The 12,328-nt window shown below is 39.9% G+C and overlaps 1 protein-coding gene and 1 pseudogene across 12 annotated transcripts in view; both read right to left on the bottom strand.

The window, feature by feature from the left end:
- Positions 1-12,328, bottom strand: part of Bbs9 (Bardet-Biedl syndrome 9) — a 408,032-nt gene that overhangs the window by 260,701 nt on the left and 135,003 nt on the right. The gene's annotated exons all lie outside the window — the stretch shown is intronic.
- LOC113835273 lies at positions 5,163-12,257 on the bottom strand (annotated as a pseudogene).

Raw genomic sequence — 12,328 nt, 5'->3', positions numbered from 1 at the left:
TTTTCAACAAGCATTTGTCAGCTAGGCAGGATTGCAAACACTCACAATGCCAGCACTCAGGAGGCTGACATGGGAGGATCATAAATTAGAGGCTAGCTATTTTGAGTGAAACCCTGCATATTTGTTACTTAAATGTTGCTGTGATAAAACTCTGTGACTAAGTCAACTTACAGAACAGAGTTTATTTGGGCTTATGGTTCTGGAGGGATGAGAGTCATCCTAATGAAAATGGCAAAGCACAGCAGCAAGCTACAGACATGGCAGCAGGAAGGGGAAGCTGAGAGCTCATATCTTCAAATGTAACACAGTAGAGACTGAGCAAAACTACAAATACTCAAAGTCTGTCCCCATTGACATACTCCTTCTAGTAAGGCCACACCTCCTAAATCTCTTCCAAACAGTTCCACCAACTGGGAACCAAGCATTCCGAGCCTACAGTGTACATTCTCATTCAAACAACTATACCTGTCTCCAAAACATGAAAGAGAAGGCATGCAGGGGCAGGGGGCTGATGGGGGATGTCCTACAGTACATATGTTTGTCTTATTAGTTGATGGATAAAACACTGATTGGCCAGTAACCAAGCAGGAAGTATAGGTAGGGCTATGAGACAAGGAGAATTCTGGGGAGTGGAAGGGGACACACAGACAGACAGACAGACAGACAGACAGACAGACAGACAGACAGACAGACAGACAGACAGAGATGCCATGTAGTTGCTGAAGGAATAGTGTGCTGGAACACTCTCTGGTAAGATAAGACCACATGAAAATACTTGGATTAATGGAAATGGGTTAATTAAGAGAGAGTTAGCCAATAAGAAGCCTGAGCCATGGGCCAGTTTATACTTAATATAAGTCTCTGTGTGTTTATTTGGGGCTAATTGGCTGTGGGACCAGTTGGGAAAGAAATTCCATCTACAGGGGTCTGGAATATAAAATTACTATTAATCATGAAATTACAAAGACAAACAAGTCTATATTAAATTTTATTAAATAATAATAGGCAATAATTTCTTTTCATGGTGCTGGGGATAAGCAAAGACAATCCCATATAAAATAAAAGAAACCTTATTATATCATCCTTGGTCTTTCCTGTTGGCTTTCTCCAAAATTAGTACCATCCTGTTAAGAAGCCATGTTTGTCTGGCATGGCAGCACTGGAGAAGACAACTCAGAACAGGCATGAATCAAGGTCATCTTGGGCTACACATGGAGGCCCAGTAATTATAAGTTAATGTTAATAAAGAATGTGTAAAGTTATCAAAGAGTGTTGTAGGATATTTGTACACTGTGTGAAAATGTATTACTGTGATTGGTGTAATAAAAGTTAAAAGGTCAATAGATAGAAAGAGGCTAAGCAAGACTTCCAGGGACAGAAAGGACTCTGGGAAGAAGAGGCACACAGAAGACACGAAGAAGCAGGATGAGCAGTATTTAACAGAACATAGATTAATAGAAATACATTAATTTAAGTTATAAGAGTTAGTTAAAAACAACCCTAAGCTAAGGCCAAGCTTTCATCATTAATAAGTCTCTGTGTCGTTATCTGTGGTCTAGAGGTCTTGACGAAAAAGTATAACTACAAAAGAGGAACCAGGAGGCAGAGAGACAGCCTAGCTGATGAAAACACTTGCCTTACAAACTTCATAATCTGGGTTTTATGCCCAGAACCCATGGTAGAAAGAGAAACCGACTCCCAAAAGTGTCCTCTGACTTCTACACACATGCTGTGGTGTGTGTGTGTGTGTGTGTGTGTGTGTGTGTATGTGTGTCAGTGTGTGTCTGTGTGTGTATGTGTGTCAGTGTGTGTCTGTGTGTGTATGTGTGTCTGTGTGTGTGCGTACACACACGTGCGTGCAAGCATGTGCACACACACAAATACGTTTAATATAAAAAGGAGGAACTATACATTCTTTAAACAAGTATTAATGCTCCAGCCTTTTTTTATCTCTTTTAACAAAAGGATTATAGAAAGTAACAAGCTTCAAACAAATATATAACCTTCAACCTATTCTAATAAAAATGCTGAAAAAAAATCTACCAAAAGGGGAAGTATTAGAAATGTTATTCATACTTTTAAAGAGAAGGGGATGGAAAAAGGAAAAGTGTGTCCAGAGCTAATCTGTCCAAAATCCTAAAAGTAATTCTCGAAACTATAAGGAAAGAATCTTACCTACACTCTCTTTACCATAATTAGGAAAAGAGGCAGGTTAAAAGCTTTAGAGACATTTTTGTTGACACTGAGAAACTATTTTCTCGGTAACAAATCTGTGAACTGGGTATTTTCTGTTCTCCTTGCAAACCTTCCATTCCCAGTTTAAATGTAGGCCGAAAGAAACAGACCACTATATCCCAGGATCCTTCTTCTTCTGGCTTCCAGCTGAGTTTGGCCAAATAGGATGGTTGGCAAAAGACTGGAGAGGAAGGAACTCATTTCACCAGCTCCCTCCCTACTTTCACCAAGGTTGATAAACAACTCAACCTAAGGACAAGAGCTACTGTCAGGCAGCCCTCTGCTATAGTTACAGCTGTCCTGTTAGGATGAAATAATGAACCTATCTCTTGGTGTGTGGAAATAATGAGTTTCATTGGTATCATCATCAAGATGCATCTCTGTCTCCTGTGTTTCTTACTTGTGTACACACTTACAGTTTCAACTACCATCTCTGAATGCGCCATTTACTTTCTACCTTGACATTTTATAACATGAACAGTAATAAAAATAGAATAGAGACCAATAGCCCAGATGCTAAAGTCAGAAATAACAAAGCTGACTAAAAAAGCTAGATAGTAGCTGGGTGATGGTGGCGCACGCCTTTAATCCCAGCACTCAGGAGGCAGAAGCAAGAAGATCTCTGTGAGTTCCAGGCCAGCCTGATCTACAGAGCGAGTTCCAGGAAACCTCCAAAGCAATACAGAGGAACCCTTTCTCGAAAAACAAAAAATTAAATTAAATTAAATTTTAAAAGTTTGATAGTGTATCTCAGACTTTCTCGTTTCACCCAAGCAAAATTTAGTAACAATACCCACGCCAAATGCAGTTTAGTGTGAACTACTTTTAATATACATATATTTTGTTGTCATAACAGGATAGTATATATTTTGTTCTATACATCCAGTGTGTAGTAAGAACCATATCCATCCCTTCCACCATCTATCATTTGGGTTAGGATTACTCAAAAGTGTACTAGCTATTCTGATGCATGGGTTTAACCATTGCCAACCACAGTCACCAACTGTGCTGTGTACAACAGGAACAGGTATTTCTCCTAACCATGATGTTATTTGACACAATAAGCTCAAGCTTGCAAATTACACAAAGTAAAGGTTAAATAAATATTAAATTATTATCATTATTATTGATTATTCCTATTTACTTCACAAGTATAATACAAAATTGGCCACATAACTGTTGTCAATATATTTACAGATTTTTATTTTGATTGCTAATTAACTGATCAAATTTCATACGAGAAAGCCAAGCCAAGGGGAAAATGTGCCTGTTATAAAGCTACACTTTGCCTACCACAAGATTAAAATGCAAGTAACATACATAAATCACTTTGCCTACTACAAGATTAAAATGCAAGTAGCATACATAAATTTTCTATGTAAATAAACATCTGTGTATCTTAGAAGACAGCATTCACACATAAGTGGTTCTGCTCCAGTTCAACATTATTGGGGAAGAAAAAAATATTGGCATAAATTAGGATCAATCAATTCGGCTGGCTACAGGCTAACTGGGTCAAGCTAAAGCAAATCATTTGAATACTTATATACACTTGCCCTAAGCCCTGCCCTACTACAAAAAGGATAAAACAGACAGAAAATCTAACATACATTTCTGACCAGAAATACTGAAAAATAAAACCAGCAATTTGAAAACCTAAACTAAGAACAGATGAAAGATAGACCATCAAAATACAGTATCTGTCTTTTGAGTTTTAAGCTGTAATTGAAAGTCTGGGCATGCGTGCCTTCAGGAGTTAGACAGCCAAATACAGCCAGCAACAGGAAAGGTGTGTGACTGCTGGACTGGCTGTGTATCCTTCAAAAGTGACTAAGCTTGCTGCCTGCAGGATCTCAATGCTAACAACATATTTGGCGGCACAAGATAGATAACTACCTTCCAAATCATCTCTAAATGAACAATGGTATTAATAACAATGAAAGACTGGTGACTGCTAGGAAAATCTTTTTCCCAGGTTAGCTGTGTCTGACTCAATGGGCAGAAGAAGGATTTAAGTTGTTCCTTTGTCCTAAGTCGTTTTCATGTGTCCAGGACTCTATGTGGACTACAGTTCAAGTCCTTGATGGTAGGAACCACAACTAGTTGTCTTCCTGAATAAGATCCCTTTAAGAATCACAATCTCCAACTCCCTCCCCATACAAACTGTTCACACTTGATGCCACCAAGCAAAAGAAGGGAGCCAGAGCAGAGCACTGCACACGTATGCACTAACTGATGTCTTAAAGTGACCCATTATATCATTTTTTAATAAGGAAATACTTGAGTCTTTGTCCAGCTTTCTGACTTGAACCCAATCTTCTAAATAAGAAGCAGCATCCAGAAACAACTGTGTTTCTGTAAGGGATTTAATTCCATCACTATAGTTATAAGCTCTCAAGCAGGCCAATTGGCATATGTAGCAAAGCAATAGCCAACATCAGCCATGTGTAGTACTAGGAGCCTGGCACTTTCCTGAGGGCTTATGTAACTCAGATCCCCATAACAACTCCAAGAGGGAGAAACTGGCAGGAGGCTCATTTCATACAAAGAAGGGGCTGAGGTACAGAGGGTATTAACACTCTGCCCAAAGTCTCAGTGGGTCCTCTGCTTTAAGCATTGTGACAACCCCACACTAAGAACATGGTTGTTTACAAATACTCCTGAGCTGGAATATTATCACTGAACTTGGGGACTCCTATAATTCTCCTCTCCTTCCCCTTTCCCACTTATTCTCAAGTCACTAATTCATTCTACATTTACCAACAAAAAGGAAAACTTAGCGTACCTCCTCTAGAAAAGAGAAGGCTGCAATAAAATTTATACCCAATGAAATTTCAAAAGGTTCACTATGGTAAAATCCTGAAGAACTGAGAAAATGCATTTGATACCCATTCATAAGTGGCATAACCATTCAAGACGTTTTCTTTTTTCTCTCTCTCTGTATCTTTGATCAGATTTTGATTCAAATAGACTGTCTTTCTTTGCTCTATGGAATGAAACAGATTTTAATAGTTTTAAGCAGCAGGCTTTTTCTCCTCTGTGGTAGGTCTCTTCTCTGTTGGTTTCTTCCCAGCTGCTGGTTTCTTGGTAGCTGCAGCCTTTTTTCCTGCAGGCTTCTTCAGCTTCTTGACATCCACAGGCTTCTTTTCTTTCTTACTCTCTGCAGACTTCTGGTCTGCTGCCCCTTTCTCCAATTTGGCTGCCAGTGCTGCTTCTGCTGCTGCTTCTAGTTTCTTCACCCACAGTTTGTGATTTCTGGCCTGGAGAAGAATGGTATTCCTGCACATAGTCTTTGCGTAAGGGTTCAGCTTCAGCATGATTCTCAGGTTCTTCAGTGGGTTCTTCTTCAAGACTCTACGATGAATCTTCTTGCGTGGTGCTTGGAGTGCTCTTTAGATCTCTGTGCTTTTCAAGATTCTGCTAAGGTCTGTGTTCATCATCTTGCGCATGGGAAGGTTACAGTTACTCTTGAGGAAAGCAGCCTAACGCCAAGTGCCATACTCATCTAATTTCCGGAAGGCACTCTCAGTCCAAATGCAGAAACATCCCACATGCCCAATCAGGAGCAAGTTTCAAAATGTTCAACTTGTTTCCATTAAGCAGAGTAACACCAGGGATGTTCCTGAAGGCCTTGATGAAACCATTATCCTCATTATAGATGATGCAGGGTCCCCTGCGCTGGATACGGCTTCAGTTTCTCATTTTGCCCTTGCCAGCTCTCATTCTCTGCGAGGCATAGACCTTTTTGATAATCATTCCAAGCTTTAAGTTTCTTAAGCAGCTGAACAGCACAGCCTCCTTGGTCTTCTTGCAACCTTCAACCTTATCTTCAACTACCAAAGGGAGTTCAGGGACTTCCTCAATGCGATGACCTTTAGACATCACCAAAACTGGCAAGGCTGAGGCAGCCAGGGCAGAACAGATGGCATATCGATTTTGGATTGTGTTCACTCTGCAGTGCCAATGACACCAGGTTTTGGTTGGTGCAAACATGCAGCCTCCCGGGCACATATTTCCAAAGGCACCCTGGCCAGAATGGTGGGTTCCTCCACCTCAGACTCTGGGAATTCGAGCCACAGTTCTGCCAGTACCCCAGGACTCAGCACTGGTCTGATGACCTGCCAGTTCACTTATGGCATAGGGCTGTCTGCTGTTTTTCCTCAAGTTTTTGTGAACAAAGTTCACAATATCCAGTTAAATGGGAGCTTTGAACACAGCTAGCAAAGTGACATTTTTGCCAGATGACTCCCCCTTTTCAGAGTACACCAATATGAGGGGATGGGCACAAGCCATGTCGGGGAGAGGAGAGGGCCATGCTCCTCTCAACCTGTCAGATCCCACAGGAAAAGCTCAAGATGTTTTCAATGAGATGATGGTATTCCTATCTAGTGATGTCAATTATGTCCTATAGAGAAGTATGCTTTCAGGATTCCTTCAAAAACAAACAAAAAGAAAAAGGAAAAAAGGTCTATGTAGCTCAGGCTGGCTGTGAGCTTTCTACACAGCTCATGTTGAACTTGAACTCCTGATCCTCTTGCCTTCACCTCCCCAGTGCAAGGATTAGCAGGTGTGCACCATAATGCCTGGTTTATGCCATGCTGGGACTCAAGCCTGGGGCCTCAGGCATACTAGGCAAGCACACTACTAACTGAGTTGCATTACATCCCCAGCCCTCGTGATTCTTATATACTATTTTACCAGCCTAATTCAGAATTATTAATAAACACTTTTGTTTTCACCTATTTCTAAACAGAATATAATAAACTGACTCCCAGAAGCCAGCTATATTGGCGTTACACAATGTGTAACATATATTTTATTGTTTACTCTGCAAACAGTGAGAAGTCTGTGCCTACAAATGGATCTATTCCTTTCTGTCTTCCCGATCCCTCTCTTACTTTCACATTGCCAACTCTTGTGCCAGAATCACCCTGGTGCGATTGTCAAAGGGCATCCACAGTTACAGACTGAATATGCCATAGGCCAAGCCATCTACTGTTCAACAGTCACACAGACCCCTTAACAACACATTTCAGTATGATCCATGGTACAATTCTGCCTTCACACCAGTGGAGTTCACTGAAAACATTTTCACTCTCAAACAAAGCTGATGCCCGCTGTGAAGGGAAGGGAGTTACCAACAGGGATGCACTGAGTCCTGTAATGGTTCCAACATGGCATCCTGCAGCCGTAAGGTCTTCATCTCTCAGTGTTCTTTTCCTCTGGCTTGTTTTCTAGGGCTTATATCCCAGAAAAGCAGTGTTCTCCCTCTCTTGTCAACAATCACGCCTGCAAAGGCCTCCTCCACATCTGAGACAGAACTGTATTTCCATTAAAATTTTCTTTTTCACTCTTCAATTTTTGAAGATAACCAGGCCCAGAAAGGCAAAAACTTTCCTTTGAAGAGTACATGTCACTGGCTTTCAGTCCTGTCTTTCTTCCATTGTTTGTAACAGAAGTCCTAAGCCCCGAGAGTCAAGATACACTATTGAGTTCTATTTGGTTTCCTATCCTAAACAAACCACCATTGAAGATGCCAGATTAATTCTGAACAAACACGCTTCAGGGCACCTGCAGGGGCCATGGGCCTTTAATCTTCACATACCAAGAGTGTTTATTCACCTCTGTTGGAAAGAGATACAGGCCTGGGGTGTCAGAGGTTAGTCAGTGAAGGGGGAAAATGGGAAGAGTCTCTCAAGGTAACAGAAGAAAGTGCTGACCTGAGAGTGCTCTCCCGGGCAAGCTCCTAGAACCGCCAAGTCTGGGTCACAGGTCCAGTTTCACTCAAAGCCTTTTTGCTCTCTCTGCTTCCCAAAGTGCCAATGAAGCAACTTCAAGAACTTCCAAATTACAAACCAAACATGAGAGCATGACAACAGAATCTGTGGCTACAATTGTTTTCAGTAGATTAGGTATCCATATGTGATTGTAACCTATGCACAAAGTACCTTTTAATGATCTGACCCACACAACAGGGACCACTAATGACTCAAAAGAAACCAACCAAGGTTGGCTAAGAAAACTGCTAGCAAGAGTCAACAATGAATAAAAAGCATCCATTCCTCTTGTAACATGTTAAGGCAGGGTCTTACTTTGAGCTCAATCTGACTAGAACACAAGTAGCAGGTGTGTTTCAAAACTGTGACCCCCTGCACAATGACTGAATCACAGCATGGTGCTGCCTACAACATCTATGTTTTACATTCTCATAGCTTTTCTTGACTGACAGAATGATCTAAAATGAAAATTGAAAGACATTCTACTCTAATATAAACTAGAACAATATTTTCCCACAAACTAAATAAAATAGACTTAATAGCATCCATGACATTTTCATGTAAGTATATAAGTGGACTTTGATCACACTCACAACCTTCTCTGTCCCCCCACTTCCCCAGCTTGAGGCTTGTTGACTAACTAACCATTTAGCTACACAGTCTATAGTCTTGGGTGTCAATTTCTGAAATGGTTTCCAGAGTTTTCTTCTTCTTTCCAATTCAGAATTAAATACTTTAAGCTATATAGAAGTAACATAAAAAAATGCAAGGCCAGAAAAGGCAAAACTTACCTATTATGTTTAAAACTTCACTCTTTGTTTTATCTTTGTCTCATTTTTCAGGCAGTGTCTCATTGTGTAGGCCAACCTGGTTTAAACTTGCTATCTTCCTGGTCCTAGATCCTACCTCAGGGGCTATGGGCATGCACCATCACACCTGGCAAGGTCAATTTTACCCTACACATTTTTGGCAATTAATTGCCCTCTAACATTACAAACAGATAAATCACATTCCTCTGAATTTGTGCCTCTTTGAATCTGATTTTAGATCTAACATCATTTAAATACAAATTCTAAGACTGCCTGCCTCCATGGCACTGACTAAAGTAAAAGACTGCACTGGCCTCCCTCTAACAAATGAGCAAACTGGTACTTATAAGTAGAACAGATTCTACTTAGGAACACTGGGGATATTTGAAAAAAGCATTCAGTGAAATAAACCAATCAGCAAGAAGAGCATTTGCAACCAAGCACAAAGCATCATGGCAGAGCTCGCTTTGGAGACTGTAGATTTACACTGATGAACACTAAAAGCGACTATTTGGGTTGAGAAAATCAAATTTAGTTTCATGAACACAAATTCATTTTATCTTGCTCAGACTTTTTATTATACCAGCATGACTACACATACACAAAAGAATCTAAATGTGATTTACTTGGTAAGAACATATCTCCAAGGTATTGAATAAGAGACTGCCACCTATAGCACTAGTATCTGGCAACTAAGAGCCAGCGTGAAGATGCTGACTGCTAAAAATGACTGCTTGTAATCAACAGTAGCCTACAACCAAGTCTTCTTGCCTCCACTTTGTCATTCCCAAGCCACCAGGAAGGCCAAAAAATATACACATACACACAAGTGAGTATATGGAAGATGACAGACAGATAGACTGATGATAGAAGTGTGTATGTGTGTGTGTGTGTGTGTGTATCTTAAAGGCAGTGAGGGAATTTTCTGTGGCTAATAAAAGTAAGTATTCTACATGGAAATCTATTTAGATGAAGCCTTGCTGAAACTAACTGGTCAGATCTGAGTTACACATTCTGGTGTAACAGGATAAATTACATATTTGTAATTGCTTCTAAGAAAGTGTCCATTAAACTAATGCTACAGTACTATGCTTCTCTGTTATCAAGTCACAGGTTCTAGGCCACACTCAAAGACAGAGAAAGTGTCTAAGATACCCTCACATAAAGGCAATGTAACTGTGCTCCACTGAGAAATGAAGGAATACAAAATTCCTAAACATTGAGTAAAGCTACACACAGTAGGTTCAGGGCAGATCTCCTCAAAGAGAAAAACAAGTAAGACTTTAAGAAGCAGAGCTTGACTTGAAAAATGGGTATATGATGAGCAGAAAATTCATTGACATACAAGGAGCTGAGGATGTGACTCAGTGGTATAGCCCTGGCCTCATATGTGTGAAGCCTGGGGTTCAATCCATAGCAGTACATAAAAGACTGGGGAACCACTGTAGCCCAGCAGTCTACAGAACAGGACATATTATTCACTCAGTGAAACACAGTAGTACTCAAACAAATGAAGAAATATGGAAGTAACATTCCGTGTATATTTTCATTTATCCTAGAGGACATTTAGTGTTGTTATAACTTTTCAATGCTTATATTTTACCCCCAGATAAAACTATACAAGCCCAACAAACAACATTTCAATAGAAACAATGGAAATTTTCATTATAAGTCTTGAAGTTGTTAAATGCCTGGGTAGACATATCTGTATAAACATTAGCCTGTGTTGGTTTATGTCCTCACTATGAAAATTAAATCTCTTTCCTAGGGCAAATAAATGGCTCAAGTGGGTTAGGCCCTAGTCTCCAAGCCTGACAACCTGTGTTCAATTCCTAGGACCTACATTGTAAAAGGATAGAACCAACTCCTGAAAACTGTCTTGTTACCTGCATACACTTGCTTTTCACATACACATGTTACACATGCACACACACACACACACACACACACACACACACACACACACACCCATACACACAGCAGGGGAGAGAAAGGAATGCTATAAGTCCTTTGCTGCATCTATGCGTCTTCTCTATTGCATCATTAAACTGCAGTTTTCCCTCAAAAACATCAGATATATTATGCAACGATGGTATTAGCTTTTTTTGCTATCACTCTGTTTTCCCCTTTCTGGTAACCACATATTTCAAGTAGCCAGATTCTATTTACAAACACTTGATAAAATATGTTCACATAAAATTTGGAAATAATAGAAATTTTAATGTAGCTCATAGGAAGTTAAACAAATTTACTTTTGTTAAAATAGTATAAGAAATTTTTTACAGAAAAATATTGAACCCATTACTACTGACATAAAGTCAATGCCAATAACATGTAATTCTTTAAGATGAACTTCATCTAAACTAATAACAGCCATGTTTACTACCTGTGGTGGTTTGAAAGAAAATGTCGCCTGTGGGCTCTTAGGGAGTGACACTATTAGGAGGTGTGGCCTTGCTGGAATAGGTATGGCTTTGTTGAAGGAAGTGTGTCACTAGGGTTTAGGCTTTAAGGTCTCAGATGCCCAAGCCTGGCCAGTGTGTCACAGTCTCTGCTTCCTGCAGATCCAGATGTAGAACTTTCAGTACTCTCTGGACCAGTCTGCCTGCATGTTACCATGCTTCTAGCCATTTTGATCACAGACTACACCTCAGAACTGAAACTGGCCCAATTAAATTTTTCCTCTATAAGAGTTGCCACGGCCATGGTGTCTCTTCACAGCAATAAAATCCTAACTAAGACAGTACCATAGGAAATAGTAATCATGTACCTATAAAATTCAGACAATAGTGGACTTTATTAAATATGGAGTATATATTCTCTAAGATATATTGACCAATGGCTGAAAGAATAAGAAAATAAAATGTTTGACCTAAAACACAGTGAATGCTCCACAAGTAAATCCCCATCACCCACAGAGAGAAGTTAGCTTTATTGACACCACATTAAATCCCTATGAAATCCAGGAGCACAATTTTAACCTAGTTCTATGCAACTACTTTCTGGTCCAAAAATAGTTGAAGAATTAATCTAAATGTTATTTGAATTTTTTTAAGGACAAAATATTCAGGATATAAAACAGCATGTCTTTTACCCCAGTCCTGAGTCTTGTTTACATACCATACCTCCACTAATTTATCCACTCACTCAGCCAACATTCTTGAATTCCAACTTGATGCAAAGAATGAAGAAACTGAGTAAGGGTAAGTCCTCTATGGCAAGAAGAAATACCTACTCTACAAGCCAACTGTCTAGAAGAGACTCAGAGGGAAATGGTAATTCTCCCTCAAAGAATCCTAACAGGAGAGGCCCTAGAGACTAATACCACAGGACTCCATCTTGTAGACACAAGTTTCTGTCCTGCCCAGTCCCACAGGCATTCAGTCCCAAATAAACACACAGAGGCTTATATTAATTATAAAGTGTTTGGTCAATGGCTCAGGCTTCTTATTGGCTAGCTCTCTCTTAATTACTAACCCATTTCTCTTAATCTGTGCATCTCCATTT

This window comes from Cricetulus griseus, chromosome 4, assembly GCF_003668045.3.
Source record: "Cricetulus griseus strain 17A/GY chromosome 4, alternate assembly CriGri-PICRH-1.0, whole genome shotgun sequence".
In the NCBI taxonomy this organism is placed as follows: domain Eukaryota; kingdom Metazoa; phylum Chordata; class Mammalia; order Rodentia; family Cricetidae; genus Cricetulus; species Cricetulus griseus.
Note: the sequence above shows the minus strand (reverse complement) of the source record. Positions and strands in the feature narration are given on the sequence as shown.